The following is a 12,114-nucleotide window of genomic DNA, read 5'->3' as shown; positions in this document are numbered from 1 at the left end:
TACACAACAACATATATTGCCCATGTGTGGTGGATTCTAAATAAATAGAACACATATGGAACATAACTTATAAGAGGCATGGAAAGGGACATCAAAATTAAAAAAGCAACCTTTCTATTTTTTTTTTTTTTGCATTCGTGGATTGGTGGAGGAAGTGTGGCCGCGAACACCGAACAAAGAGGAAACAAGAAAAAGTCTGTTTCCTGTTTAAACAAAAATAAATTGAACAAGTGTGTCGACGCTACGTCGGGGGAGGTGCCGTCATTTTATGCCTCCGACTTTGATGTCCCTTTTCTATCTTTATAATTTTGACTACAAATCGTGCTATCACCAGTGCAGCCTGCAGCTCCCCAGATCTCTTAAACCAAGCAGTAGAAGCCCGTGAACTTGATTGCAGGGAGATCAAGGGTTACTTTAACCCAACAGTTTGACTTTCAACCATGTCTTCCATGTGATCGGCTTTCGGGACTTGCATGCCAGTATATGGTTTAATGACAATTTAGAAGAGGTACCCAGGAACATTTTTCCATTTAAGTATATTTAGTGGAATTCAGGATGATGTGGACTCCAGTTTTCAAGCTACCACTGTCTTCTGATGAGGGCATGAATTGCCATGTTTTTGCTTTTAATGTTTAGTTGGAGTGTGTTGTATTATTTCAGAAGTTTAGACTAACAGATTAAGAATCCATGTTTTCTTATTGTGTTATGGATCACAGCTCATGCAAAGTCCAAACTAAACCATTACATCACAATATATGTAACTGTTTTAAGAGTTGTAATCAACGTGATGCCACCAGCCCAAGTAGCTCGCTGTGATCGTATAGTGGTTAGTACTCTGCGTTGTGGCGCTTAGTACTCTGCGTTGTGGCCGCAGCAACCTTCACGGCATTGAAGTGAGGCAATGTCACGGCAATTGGGTGAAGCTTTTATTGCCTTTTGGAGTTTCCAAGGAAGAAATATGATGCATCATATTTCTCGTACTCATAAAAAAGTGGTATTTACACCGAAAACCTTATTTTTCTTAACAATCACTGCACATTAAAATTTTTAAACATATTTTTACGTGGGGTAGGGGGGGTCATAAATCGTATTTGAGCATCATCTAGTTACAGTGGGGCTTATTTTCCAGTTCCTAATTAATTAACAGCAGAGGCATGTTACATTTAGCATAGATAGGTCCCCCCAAATATTCATAATTTGCAAATGGTGAGGGCAAAAGGCTGCGTGCAAGCGTCCCCAAAAGGCAGTACTCTCCCCACAATGAGAGGCAATAAAGGACACACCCCAGGAGGGAATGAGACCAAGACCAAGTGCGGGTGATGTAAAGGGTTTTTATCTAATCAATATAGTGCATGCAAAGGACTCTGCAAGCTCCGAGAGCAATCTGTCTGACAATAGCAAAGACAGTCATATTTATTACAAAACCACATCACAAATCCTACACGCTATAGGGGGCACATAGGCTCAGGGATTGGGTGGCGTCGACTAAACTATAGGTGAGGCAGTGATGAGCCGCTCCAGGATTGGTGGACATCCGGGTGGTGCCAATGTGGGGTGGATGGGTCAGCTGGGCTCATCGGGGTGGAGCTGCCAGGCCAGGCGCGGTCAGTGTCGATGATTGATGGCTGTATTAACACTTCGCCCTTGTGGCCACACACACACAAACACTCATCCTTTAGACGATTCCGGTTGTCCTGTAAATCCTACAATGTGTTACTCTAAGAAATAATAGGAGACCGGAGAAACAACATGCACTGTGAAGCTTCACCAATACATCAGTGCACTATTACTTTTGACCTGTTGACCGGGTGTCATAAACCTGGGCATTTGGTCTGAGGGCACAAGATGAGCTGCCTTGCCATTCCGTTCTGTTAGATGTAGTGAAGAATGACTTGATGATATGTTAGTACAGGGTAGAATACCTATCTCCAAGGCCCATTAACTTGGGGTGAACTGGAGTACTACTGGATCAGCGAGGGTGCACCTCTGGCCCTTCGAGGCGGTGGGGTTTAGGACCAGGTTGTAAATAATTCATTTGGCCGGCCATGGCGGCCTCGGACATAGGGGAGGTGAATACTTGAAGCGGGTCCAGCAGAATGTGGGGAGGTGAGGCTGTGCTGCCCGCGTACCAGCGAGCCCTGGCGGGCCTTGGTGGGAGGAGGGGGGAGATGGCCTTGTGGCTCTGCACAATTCTCTGTGCCTGCGCTGCACAACATATCATGCAAGGGGATAAAGTTAGTAACGTTAGAATGAATACACAATTCTATTTATACATTCATGTACTTCTTCAACATAGCTATGAGAGTCTGGCAGTGTCACATACATTGCATAACATTAGTTGAACACATTGGTAATTCATAAAACGACAGATGAATAACACATAGATAACACGTGAGGTAGCATCAGGTTGGGTTGTGTACTCAGGAGCATAGAAGCTCCTGAGTACTACAATTGTACGACACACAAGTATTTTTAGTAATGCTTTTTCACCTTGTACATTAGCAGCAATCGTTAGTTAGCACTAGGTGGGCTCTATCAAGCCCTTTCATTGAGTCTTCAAGGCACATTGTGTTTTACAACGGGCTGGGGCCGTCCTTGCTTTACCAGCATTATGAGCTTCATCCCTTTTCCCCACCCCAGGTTATAATTTTACAAAGCAACTCTGTGAATCATTAGGCTTTGATATGCAGTTAATACTTCATGTGGGGACGTGGGCAGCAGTTCATACAGGAAGGTCATCGAGACCATATTTTAAATGTTAAGGGTTAGATGCCAGGTTGGGTTCCGTTCAATTGGGATGATTCCTGTTATTTTCCAGACTTGAACCATGAGTCGGGTCACTTCGGGGACAGTGATGTACTGCGGAAGGTAAATGATACAGTGTTTGTTCTGATACTCGTTCGCGTCTGGTTGCTCGTGAGAACGGGCCTTCAGCGAATCTGCCATGAGGTGGAGGCGCAGGGGGAGCGCATGGCTCCCTGTGCAAAGTGAGTGGGGGCCAAGCTGCAGCTTTCGCAAGCTGGCGGTTCCATTGGGGTTTTGGTTGCTTCCATCTAAAATGGAGTCTTGGAGCTTTCAAAATGGTGTCCATGGTATGTTACAGGTCAATCCGATTGGCCCTGTGTGTCGATCAGCAGCCACCTGGCCACCTGAGCACAGGTTCATGAGGGGCTTCTGACGAGCCACGAACCTCACGGGGGTGTGGTATGTCGGGGAGGGGGTCCAATAGACCTACCCTCCCACACACTTCCCCCCTTTCATTACTTAAGTAAGGAATACTGTAACTCACCCAACCTCTGGCGCTCTTTCTCATTCGCAACAGCCTCATCCAATGCTGGTGTGCCTTTTATTCTCATTCAGGCTCTACACACACTCCCGAAGGCTCTCCCCCCTCCTAGCGTATTCATCTAGTGTACAGGTCAAATATATACATCCCCATCTCCTTCCAAATCCACCCATACCTCTGTATACCATTCCCGTTCTTGGGGATCATAGTATAATGGCACCATTCTATACTTTGGCTCTGGATCCTCACCTGTTTGTACTTGGGCTTCTTGCATTATCTGTGCCACTCCTCTAGTGTTGCCCATTGTCACCATCATCATTGTGCCATTAGGCACTCCATTTGCACAGCATCGAAGACCCAGCTGGCACACGCAAAAAATCAGGAGTAAAGACACCACGATGGGCATCAGCATTTTGACCGTCAGCCCCAGCCAGGATGGTACCCAAGAAAAAAGGTTGTCGAACCACGAGCTGTAGGCCGCTCCGCCTTCGCTCTTCATTCGTTCCCCCAGACTGTGCACTGCTGTGATAACATGTGATAACGTTCCATTGTCTGCATCTTCAAAAGGCACAAATGCGCAACACGTGCTCCCGATTTTTCGGCAAACACCTCAATCCATCGCCGTTAACAGGTCCAGGGCATACGTGTTCTGCATGGTCATTAGCCTTAGGGCTCTTAGCTCCACCTTGATCACATTGAACCCTTCTTCAGTGTCGTTGGCCAGTTGGATCAACTCCCAATGTGTGATCTGGAGCCATTTTGCATTGGCTCGCGCCTGGATACTCGGGACGAGGGAAGCGAAGAACGTTTCTGCAGAACTGAACAGCCGGTACTTGTCTGGGATCTGTGCCAACAGCTCGGAGGAGGCTTTGGATATGTAGTTGGATGATCTTCGTCACCTTGATAACACATCTTGCACATTGTCTGGGAACAGGGCATATACTTGTGGTTCTTCTGTTGGCTGTGCGTTTTGATCACGACGGGCCACTGGCACTTCCTTTCTTCCCGTAATGTGGCTCTCCGGAATTACCGTCAATGCTGAGTGCAACGTTGCCAAAGAACATGTGCCCCTCCAGGATTGTGGGAGGTGCAAGTACGCCTGTTTACCGCAGACCCAGTAAGTGTCCATAAGTGCTGCTGTTCCTTTCTTCATGTCTGGGATAATGAGTGTTCGGTTGCAGTTCTTATTTACACCCATGTTGGTTTTTCCTTCGCCATGGAAGCATAGTTTGTATGAAATTTCTCTTTGCAGTTTGAATGGTTTTCTATGGCGGTCACCCAAGTTAGTTTTGTGATGTGCTCCTTCCAGACAGGCGTGCAGGTTTTCTCGATCCACTGTAGCTTTTCTGCCATCAACCCTCGCAGCGCTTCAGCCTTGCACGATATTACTTCATCTTTCCATTTATTGTCCAAAAATAATGTCCCTTTGATCACGAAAAAAGGTTCTTTCAAACATATTATTTCTTTTGCTCTTGAGCAGCAGGTTTTCTCGTTTTGCAACATTTCAAAAGATACTTCGGATGCCTGCAAGGTATTCTTAATTCTGCACAGGGTGAGATGAAGGAGACACTGGGCATCTGCAAGAGACAGTTCTTTAGGCAGCAGGACCTTAGGTGTACCTGAGGCGTGGGGAATAAGGGAACAGACATAACAACCCTCGTTGGATCTCTGCTTTGCAGTGGAGCTCATACTGCGTACCATTTATTTGACTGATGTGGGTGCCTAGGGTCCTCTATTGTGTCTAGGCCCAGGCCAGAATACTCATCATATTTTTTCCTTCCCACCTCCCTCCTTCTCCTGCTGCTTTTAAGGTAACCCCTTGCTTCTCTTGCTGCTTGTGACATTGTCCCCATTGTCCCTTCGCCCCCTTTTCCCATTCATCATATAGCGCGGAAAACCTCTCTGCCATATCTCATTCTCTTCCTTCCTACGCACAGGTGTTCTAGTTTCTGCGGTTGGGGTAACTTCTGGTGTGGGCATTGTGGCAGTAGTGTCATACAACCATGATATGACAGAAGGGATACGATCATTTAAACCATAAACATTATATTCTGAGGCATTCGAGTGTGCAGCTGGGCTTGTAGTCGGGCTGTTGGTAGTGTCATTTGGATGTTGTACGTGTGTAGGGTCAGTATCATAGCCCCATATGAGCTGAAATCCATCCCATATTAAATAGGCCCCCTCCTTAACCATTCTGGTACCATTTCCCCTGTTAGTTCCATTCCTTCCCCCCTCATTCATCTCAATAGAGATGAATGCTAGGAACCAGTAGGTGACGAGACCAAATATCATGGCAAAAAATAAAACAGTGCATACAAACAGGCCACATTCATACGAATATCTCCGTAAATCAAATACATTGTTTTCATGTCTAACTGCCGTAATATTATTTGTTGCGGGCTGCCCGTTCGTTGCCATGGTTATTCCTATATGTTAAAACATAAAAGTGCATTAAGCATACTCAAACAGTTAATATCATGATTTTACTATATAATGAAGGAGGGATAGACGGCGAGGAAGACAAGGAGGGAGAGAGAGAGAGGCACCGAGAAAGACATTCCATATTTACAGTTCAATCTTATTTACATTTTCTCTTTGGTACAGACATAATTGTGCATTAATTTACGTTCTCTTGTTGTCAATTGTTACCCTGTACCCATGTATAAAATAGCGGTTTAGTAGTTTTTTAAATTTATTTTTTATTGTGAGACGCCTGCTGTTGTTTGTACTTCTTCCTCTTGTTCTTCTCTTACACTGTCATAGGCTTTGCGTACGTCTGTCAAATGTGTCCAATATCTCAGGCCCTTCACTTTTACAGCTGTCGGTGTGCAGTATATCACCTCATATGGGCCATGAAATCTTGGGGCATTCCACCTACGTACAAAACTCCTAACATATATCATGTCGCCTGGCATTAATTGACCTTGTGGGCTTTCTTCTACAAATTGGACTGCTCATTTCCTACTTCTCGTGTGAATGGTGGTGCAAGTTGTCTTGATATCATGCGGGCTGCTCTGGTGAGTTTTGTCAAATAGTCATTAAAATCTTCACCTAGTATTGTGGCGCTTTTATGGGCATCTGAATATCTGCGGAGTGGAGAGTGTACTGTGTGCATGCGCCTTCCTTTCACAATCTCGTGCGGTACCAAATGGTGGTCCTTGCTGGGCTGATTTCTCAGCTCGAACAAAGCCAGAGGCAGACAATGCACCCAGTTCTTTTTAAGAGAGAAACATAGTTTTGACAATCTCCCTTTTAGGAGGCTGTTGATTTTCTCAACTATGCCATTGCTTTGCAGATGGTAAATCGAGCATAGTTTATGCTTAATACCTAATAGAGCTGTTACTTCTTTGAAAAGTTCATTGACAAAATGTGTGCCATTATCCGAGCGAATTGTATCGCAAATTCCACAGCGTGGGAATACTTCCCTCACTAAGAATTTTGCAGCACATTTGGCATCTGGACGTGAACATGGCCCTGTCTCAACCCATCTGGAAAGTGGACAAACTACCACTATCATGTACCGTGCCCCATTGCACCTCTCTCCCATATCTGCATAGTCTATATGCAGTTCTCTGAAGGGCCCTACAGGTTTGGGTATTGTTCCTCACAGTGTCCTTAAGGTCATTCCTGAGTTGTATATTTAACATGTTGTACATTCCATTGCCAACTTTGATATATGTTCCTGTAGGCCTGGCACAAGCTAGTCTTCCTGTATCTCTGCTGCAATATGCTGCTTTGCATTGTGCGCTGGGAAATGTAGTTGCTGGAATGCTATTTCTAAGTGTTTGAGTGGCATTACCACTTTCCCTGTGTTGTTCTGACGCCACAAGTGATCTGTTGCGTACTGGCTACATCCTCTCTTTTCCCACAGCCCTTTCTCTTCCTCACTTGCTCCTTCTTGCAACTCTAGTATTTGTGAAACAGGCATAGTGTTGTAGCCATCTAGGAGATCTTCCTCTACTCGCTGGTGCATTAGGTACTCACCTGCTCGTTCTTTCACTAAATAAGAGGCTTCCTTGGCTGCAGCGTCTGCTGCTGCGTTTCCCAAAGAGATAACATCTGTGTTTGACGTATGGGCCTGGCACTTCACTATAGCTACCATGGTGGGCTCTTTCAAAGCCTCAATGAATTATTTTAGGAGTTCTGCATGCTGTACTGGGGACCCATCTACTCTGTGAAACCCCCTCCGTCCCCACCTTGCCAATCCACCGTGCACTGTAGTGGTCATATAAGCTGAGTCTGTGTAGATGGTAACCGTGCACCCTTTCGCTGCATATAATGCTTCAATGAGTGCTATGAGTTCTGTTGCCTGGGCTGAGTAATGGGATGGCAGAAAAGCATCACAGTCCCCGCTCTTAATCTTGCTCACAGTTTTGATCTGTCAATGGTGTTGTTGGATACCGTTGCTGAGCCCAGGGACGTCATTTGGGGGTCGCCAGAGGTTGCGAGAGCGACCGCTGCTATCTCCCCAGCGTCCTCTGAAATATTTTTGCGAACTCTGTATTTCCAGTGGTCCTGGACTGGTGGTTGCGCTTTTAAAAATAGTTTGTTGTTTCAACAAACTATTTTAAAAAGCGTGCAAGCTCCAGATTGCCTGCTGCCATGCCTGGGCTGCAGCAGGAGCGGGAACGGCGACGGCGTCACAGTGTCTGTGATCGTAAATGTATCCTTCTTAATCTTGAACTGAGCTCATTCGGAGACCGGGCGGGTCTGAGGGGCAGAGCTCTGAGAGCAGACAGCGGCAGCAGCGCCTAAGGTGCGTGCAGGGGACGGAGACTGTTAAATCACAGCAAGGTAGTGTTTTCTTTTTTTGCAAAAAGATTCAGCAACCTATGACGCTTACGTTGTGTTGTTGATCCTCCTTGACCAATGAACCGTTTACCTAACAATCTCCTCTCCATTTGGGTGCTGCTTGACATTCTGCTCAACAGTCTGGGTCTGTGGAGAGCATCTTGCAGGAGAGAAGAACTAGTTGCTTGACAGCTATGTCCTTAGTGGTGTCCATCGATCCGCATGGCACAGAACCATTTCAGTTTGTGCTATGTGCTTGGTTGGTCTTTGCTTCAGAGTACGAGAATCTGAAATGGTGGTGTAGGCTAACGGGTAGAGTGGCATGCACCTAGGAGGGGCAGGTCCTTCTCAATGTTGATTTTGTGTTTATTTTTTGTGAAGGGCTCTGTTGTCGGTCTGTACTCTCGTATGCTTAAAGGATAGTTCCGGGACTTTTTTTTTATTGTTCCTATGGTTCGGCCATGTGTTTTTAAGCATAAATCGGTAGATCGTAGAAAACTTTCCTATGGACCTTGCCCGGCTTTTCGTCCATTAACGCACTCGAAATCAGCCGCCATTTTCTGATAATCCTATCACTTGCTGCATCGCCCTGGCTCACCTGCTTTTGCGGCACTAAATCAAATCCCCCGCCCCTGAAACAGACTTGATCAAAACATTCATATTCCCCGCCTCTATCCGTGACGTGACTGAGCTGCGTAGGCAAACGCGCCCAGGCGTCTTCTACGCGACTCCACACAGAACCAGGAAATCAACACAGATGAGCTCACACAACACAGCGCGCCACAATTGGGAACATGAAACTGTACTTTTAAATTAAACCGCAAGATTGTAAATTTGGTAAAGTACATTTATTTGACATCAAATGTTTTGAGAATATTCAGCGATTTGCATTTTTATTTGCTCACGTTCCAAAAAGTTCATTTTGAGGCACACGATGTTCCTTTGCTGTACACAGGGTCTTAGATCATCTCACAATACAGCACCACAATTCGGAATATGAAACTGTGGTTTAAAAGCAAACAGCAAGATTGTACATTTGGCAAAGTACATTTATTGGACATCAAATGTTTTGAGAATATTCAGCGATTTGCATTTTTATTTGCTCTCGATCCAAAATAGTTCATCTTGAGGCAAGCGATGTTCGTGTGCAGTACACAGGGTGTTGGTTTACGATAAAATAAGCTCTTCGGTCGCACTGATAATCGCATGGCTGTTCCAACAACGAGGCACTAGGCCACCACAACGGTCTGTATGTTGCATCTAGCCGTTAGTACCGCGTAAGGGCATACTTGTACTTGGCGATCGTCCCATAAAATGGTCAGGGTGGTAACGTTGTTCACGCGGAGAAGCAACTGGCGGTTGTAAAACCCATCCGCCGGTGTCTGGTACTCGTGACACAGACAATAATGGATGATGTACCTGTTTGAAAAACATAAAAAATGAAATTAGTCTCACCATCAGATCTTTATTAAAATTATTCATTTTATATATTAGGTCGGGAAATTATTTCATAGCTAGGATTATAAGTCAAGGGGGGGCTGTGGGATACTGAGACAGTCCCCCAGTGCAGGGGTTGACAGGGAGGCAGTGCAGGTGGAGAGTGGAAGGGCCCAGGACCGAGGTCGCAGACAGTGGACCAGTTGTAGCAGGGGAGAGGGAGAGAGAAAGCAGAAGCAAAGAGGAAGGTTTTGAGGTGCTTCCGTAAAAGGAGATGGTTCTCCTCAAGATAGTGCGCGGTACAAACCAATATGCCACATAGAACGAACAAGTACAACTTAACCCGTCTTTAAAGCTACTGTATAGTAATTAAATTGCGGTATAAACTCATCTAAAGAGTTACTTACATTATATTTGCATTTTCCATTGTGTCTGTGCGTAGGGCAGCCCCGAAATACCACTCCTTCTATGCCGACGTTATTTCTTCTAATGAACGAACATGAAATGGCTTTCGTTTCTGAAATTATATTCATTATCGTTTCTTACGTTATTGCCCACACCCCCAAAAAGAAGTCTTTCGGGATGGTCCCGGCCTGTCAAGGTCAAATAACAATAGAACCTTATACTGAGTCGTGGGCCATTCCGGCACCCGAGCAAAAAATCATAGCAGCTGACCTTCACTTTGAACGAGCACACATTCCTAGTTAGCTACATTCAGTGTAAGGCCATCTCACAGGACTTGAAATTTACACTCCATCTTTGCATTTTGTCTGCGTGCTTTGCAGCCCCAGAGAACCATAAATACAGAGACATTCTATATTTTTTGAAAAATGATTTATAATACTGTTTGGTTTAATTTAATGCGCAAATGAACAAGGTTGGATAGACACATTGCATGTACACTGAGCAATCACTTTTATTTACACATTACATAGATACACATATTCAATGGGCCTGCGACATGAGGAGACTCGAGAGAACAGACAATCAAATTACAATCATTTAAACCGTGATGTGTATTTCTCAATGAGCTCTTCTTTAGGTGGACATGGAACAGAGGCAATGTTGGGTGGCAATGCAGTTGTCCCCTGCACAGGTTCGTTCACAACTCCATTTATGTGCCTATCTAGGACGTCAACAATAAGTCTCTCAATAAACTCATACTGCATATCCTCAAACACTGGTTTGATCACCCATTGTTTACTTCTTTTAGTGAAGGCCTTATTGTAGCGAAGCGTCCCTAAAGTTCCGGTCGTCCTACTTTGTTGACGGCCAACATTATGGTTATGTGCCAAGACCGCTAGAAGAGTCCGATTTATCATGCCCTCCATGCCAAAATGCAATCGTTTTGGCCTGTACTTTAGGCACATATTGTGGAACACCTCCAAATCTCCTGTGTGGCAGAATTCCGTGAGTCCCCTCAAATCTCTTGTTATAGTTTTATCAAATACAATCTTTTCAATGGCTTTGTGAGTGGGTGATGAAGGAATCAACCACTTCTTCTTCCGTGCCTCCTCTGTGGACAAATGGCCATGTTCACAATGGTGGAAATGTTGGTTTGTGTTCCAACGGTGGACGTTGATACAGTGTAGCATTACTGACCGCCATTTTTCCAGTAGAATTTCCAACGACCCTCCACATGTTTTTGAGCTCCACCAAAGATGTTTGCTGATTGACTTGGACCACTGTGAAATACCTTGCATTTCTTTTTTTTTACCTGCATCCGACATTTTTTTATTGATTGTTTTTGCAAGATGCCAAACGTCAAATTGGTGATTTATATTTTTGTACTCTTCTCTCATTGTCTTGGCAATTGAAACGTGTCTGTCCGTGGCTATCAGGTCGATCACCATTCCCCGCGATTGTAGTTCCTGCAATGATGCTACAAAGCCAACTTTCTCCATGGCCACTGAGGATGTACTTTGTGACACCTGCACGACCACCGAACTCACAATTTTCTTACTTTCCATGTCCTGAAAGTGGTAGGTGCAGTACTTGGCTGAAAATCCTGGGCTGTCGCACTGTCCATCACCGGCTAGCCTGAACCGTTTGCCCGCGAATGTACTATCAATAGACATTTTTTCCATTCTCCAAGCTTCGCTAATGGCTGGAAATAGATAATCGGTTTGGTATTTGTAGAACTGAGTTTTCGCAATGAAATGGAGTCCCACAAACTGAAAGAAAGACTCTAACTTTTTAAAACTTGAACCACTAAAAAGTGCAGCCGCTGCACAAAGTAGATTGCCTGCTGGCAGTTGTCCCAGCATGGGTTGTGCAGACCATGAGAAAGGATGATATTTTGTACAGGTGGCATGTATTTTAAGGTTAGTGCCTCGAATTGCACGAGTCACATTAATCAATGGCTCCCCACATACTTCCCCACCTACCGAATGCCCACATTTCAACCGAATAATAATATCAATCAAACAACTATCGAATACAATGAATTTGGCCTCTTTCCTTATACTGTCACTCTGCATCCCAGCTGGTTCGGCCTGTAACGTTGAGGACATGTCACTCACATGAAAGGTAGAATCTCTGATATCGTCTTCCGCTATGTTCAGTGATATTGATGGTGTTTCATTGTAGTCCACTTCATT

The sequence above is a fragment of the Ambystoma mexicanum genome (assembly GCF_040938575.1).
Source record: "Ambystoma mexicanum isolate Mex_15411 chromosome 12 unlocalized genomic scaffold, UKY_AmexF1_1 Mex_chr12_unloc.2, whole genome shotgun sequence".
NCBI lineage: Eukaryota > Metazoa > Chordata > Amphibia > Caudata > Ambystomatidae > Ambystoma > Ambystoma mexicanum.
Note: the sequence above shows the minus strand (reverse complement) of the source record.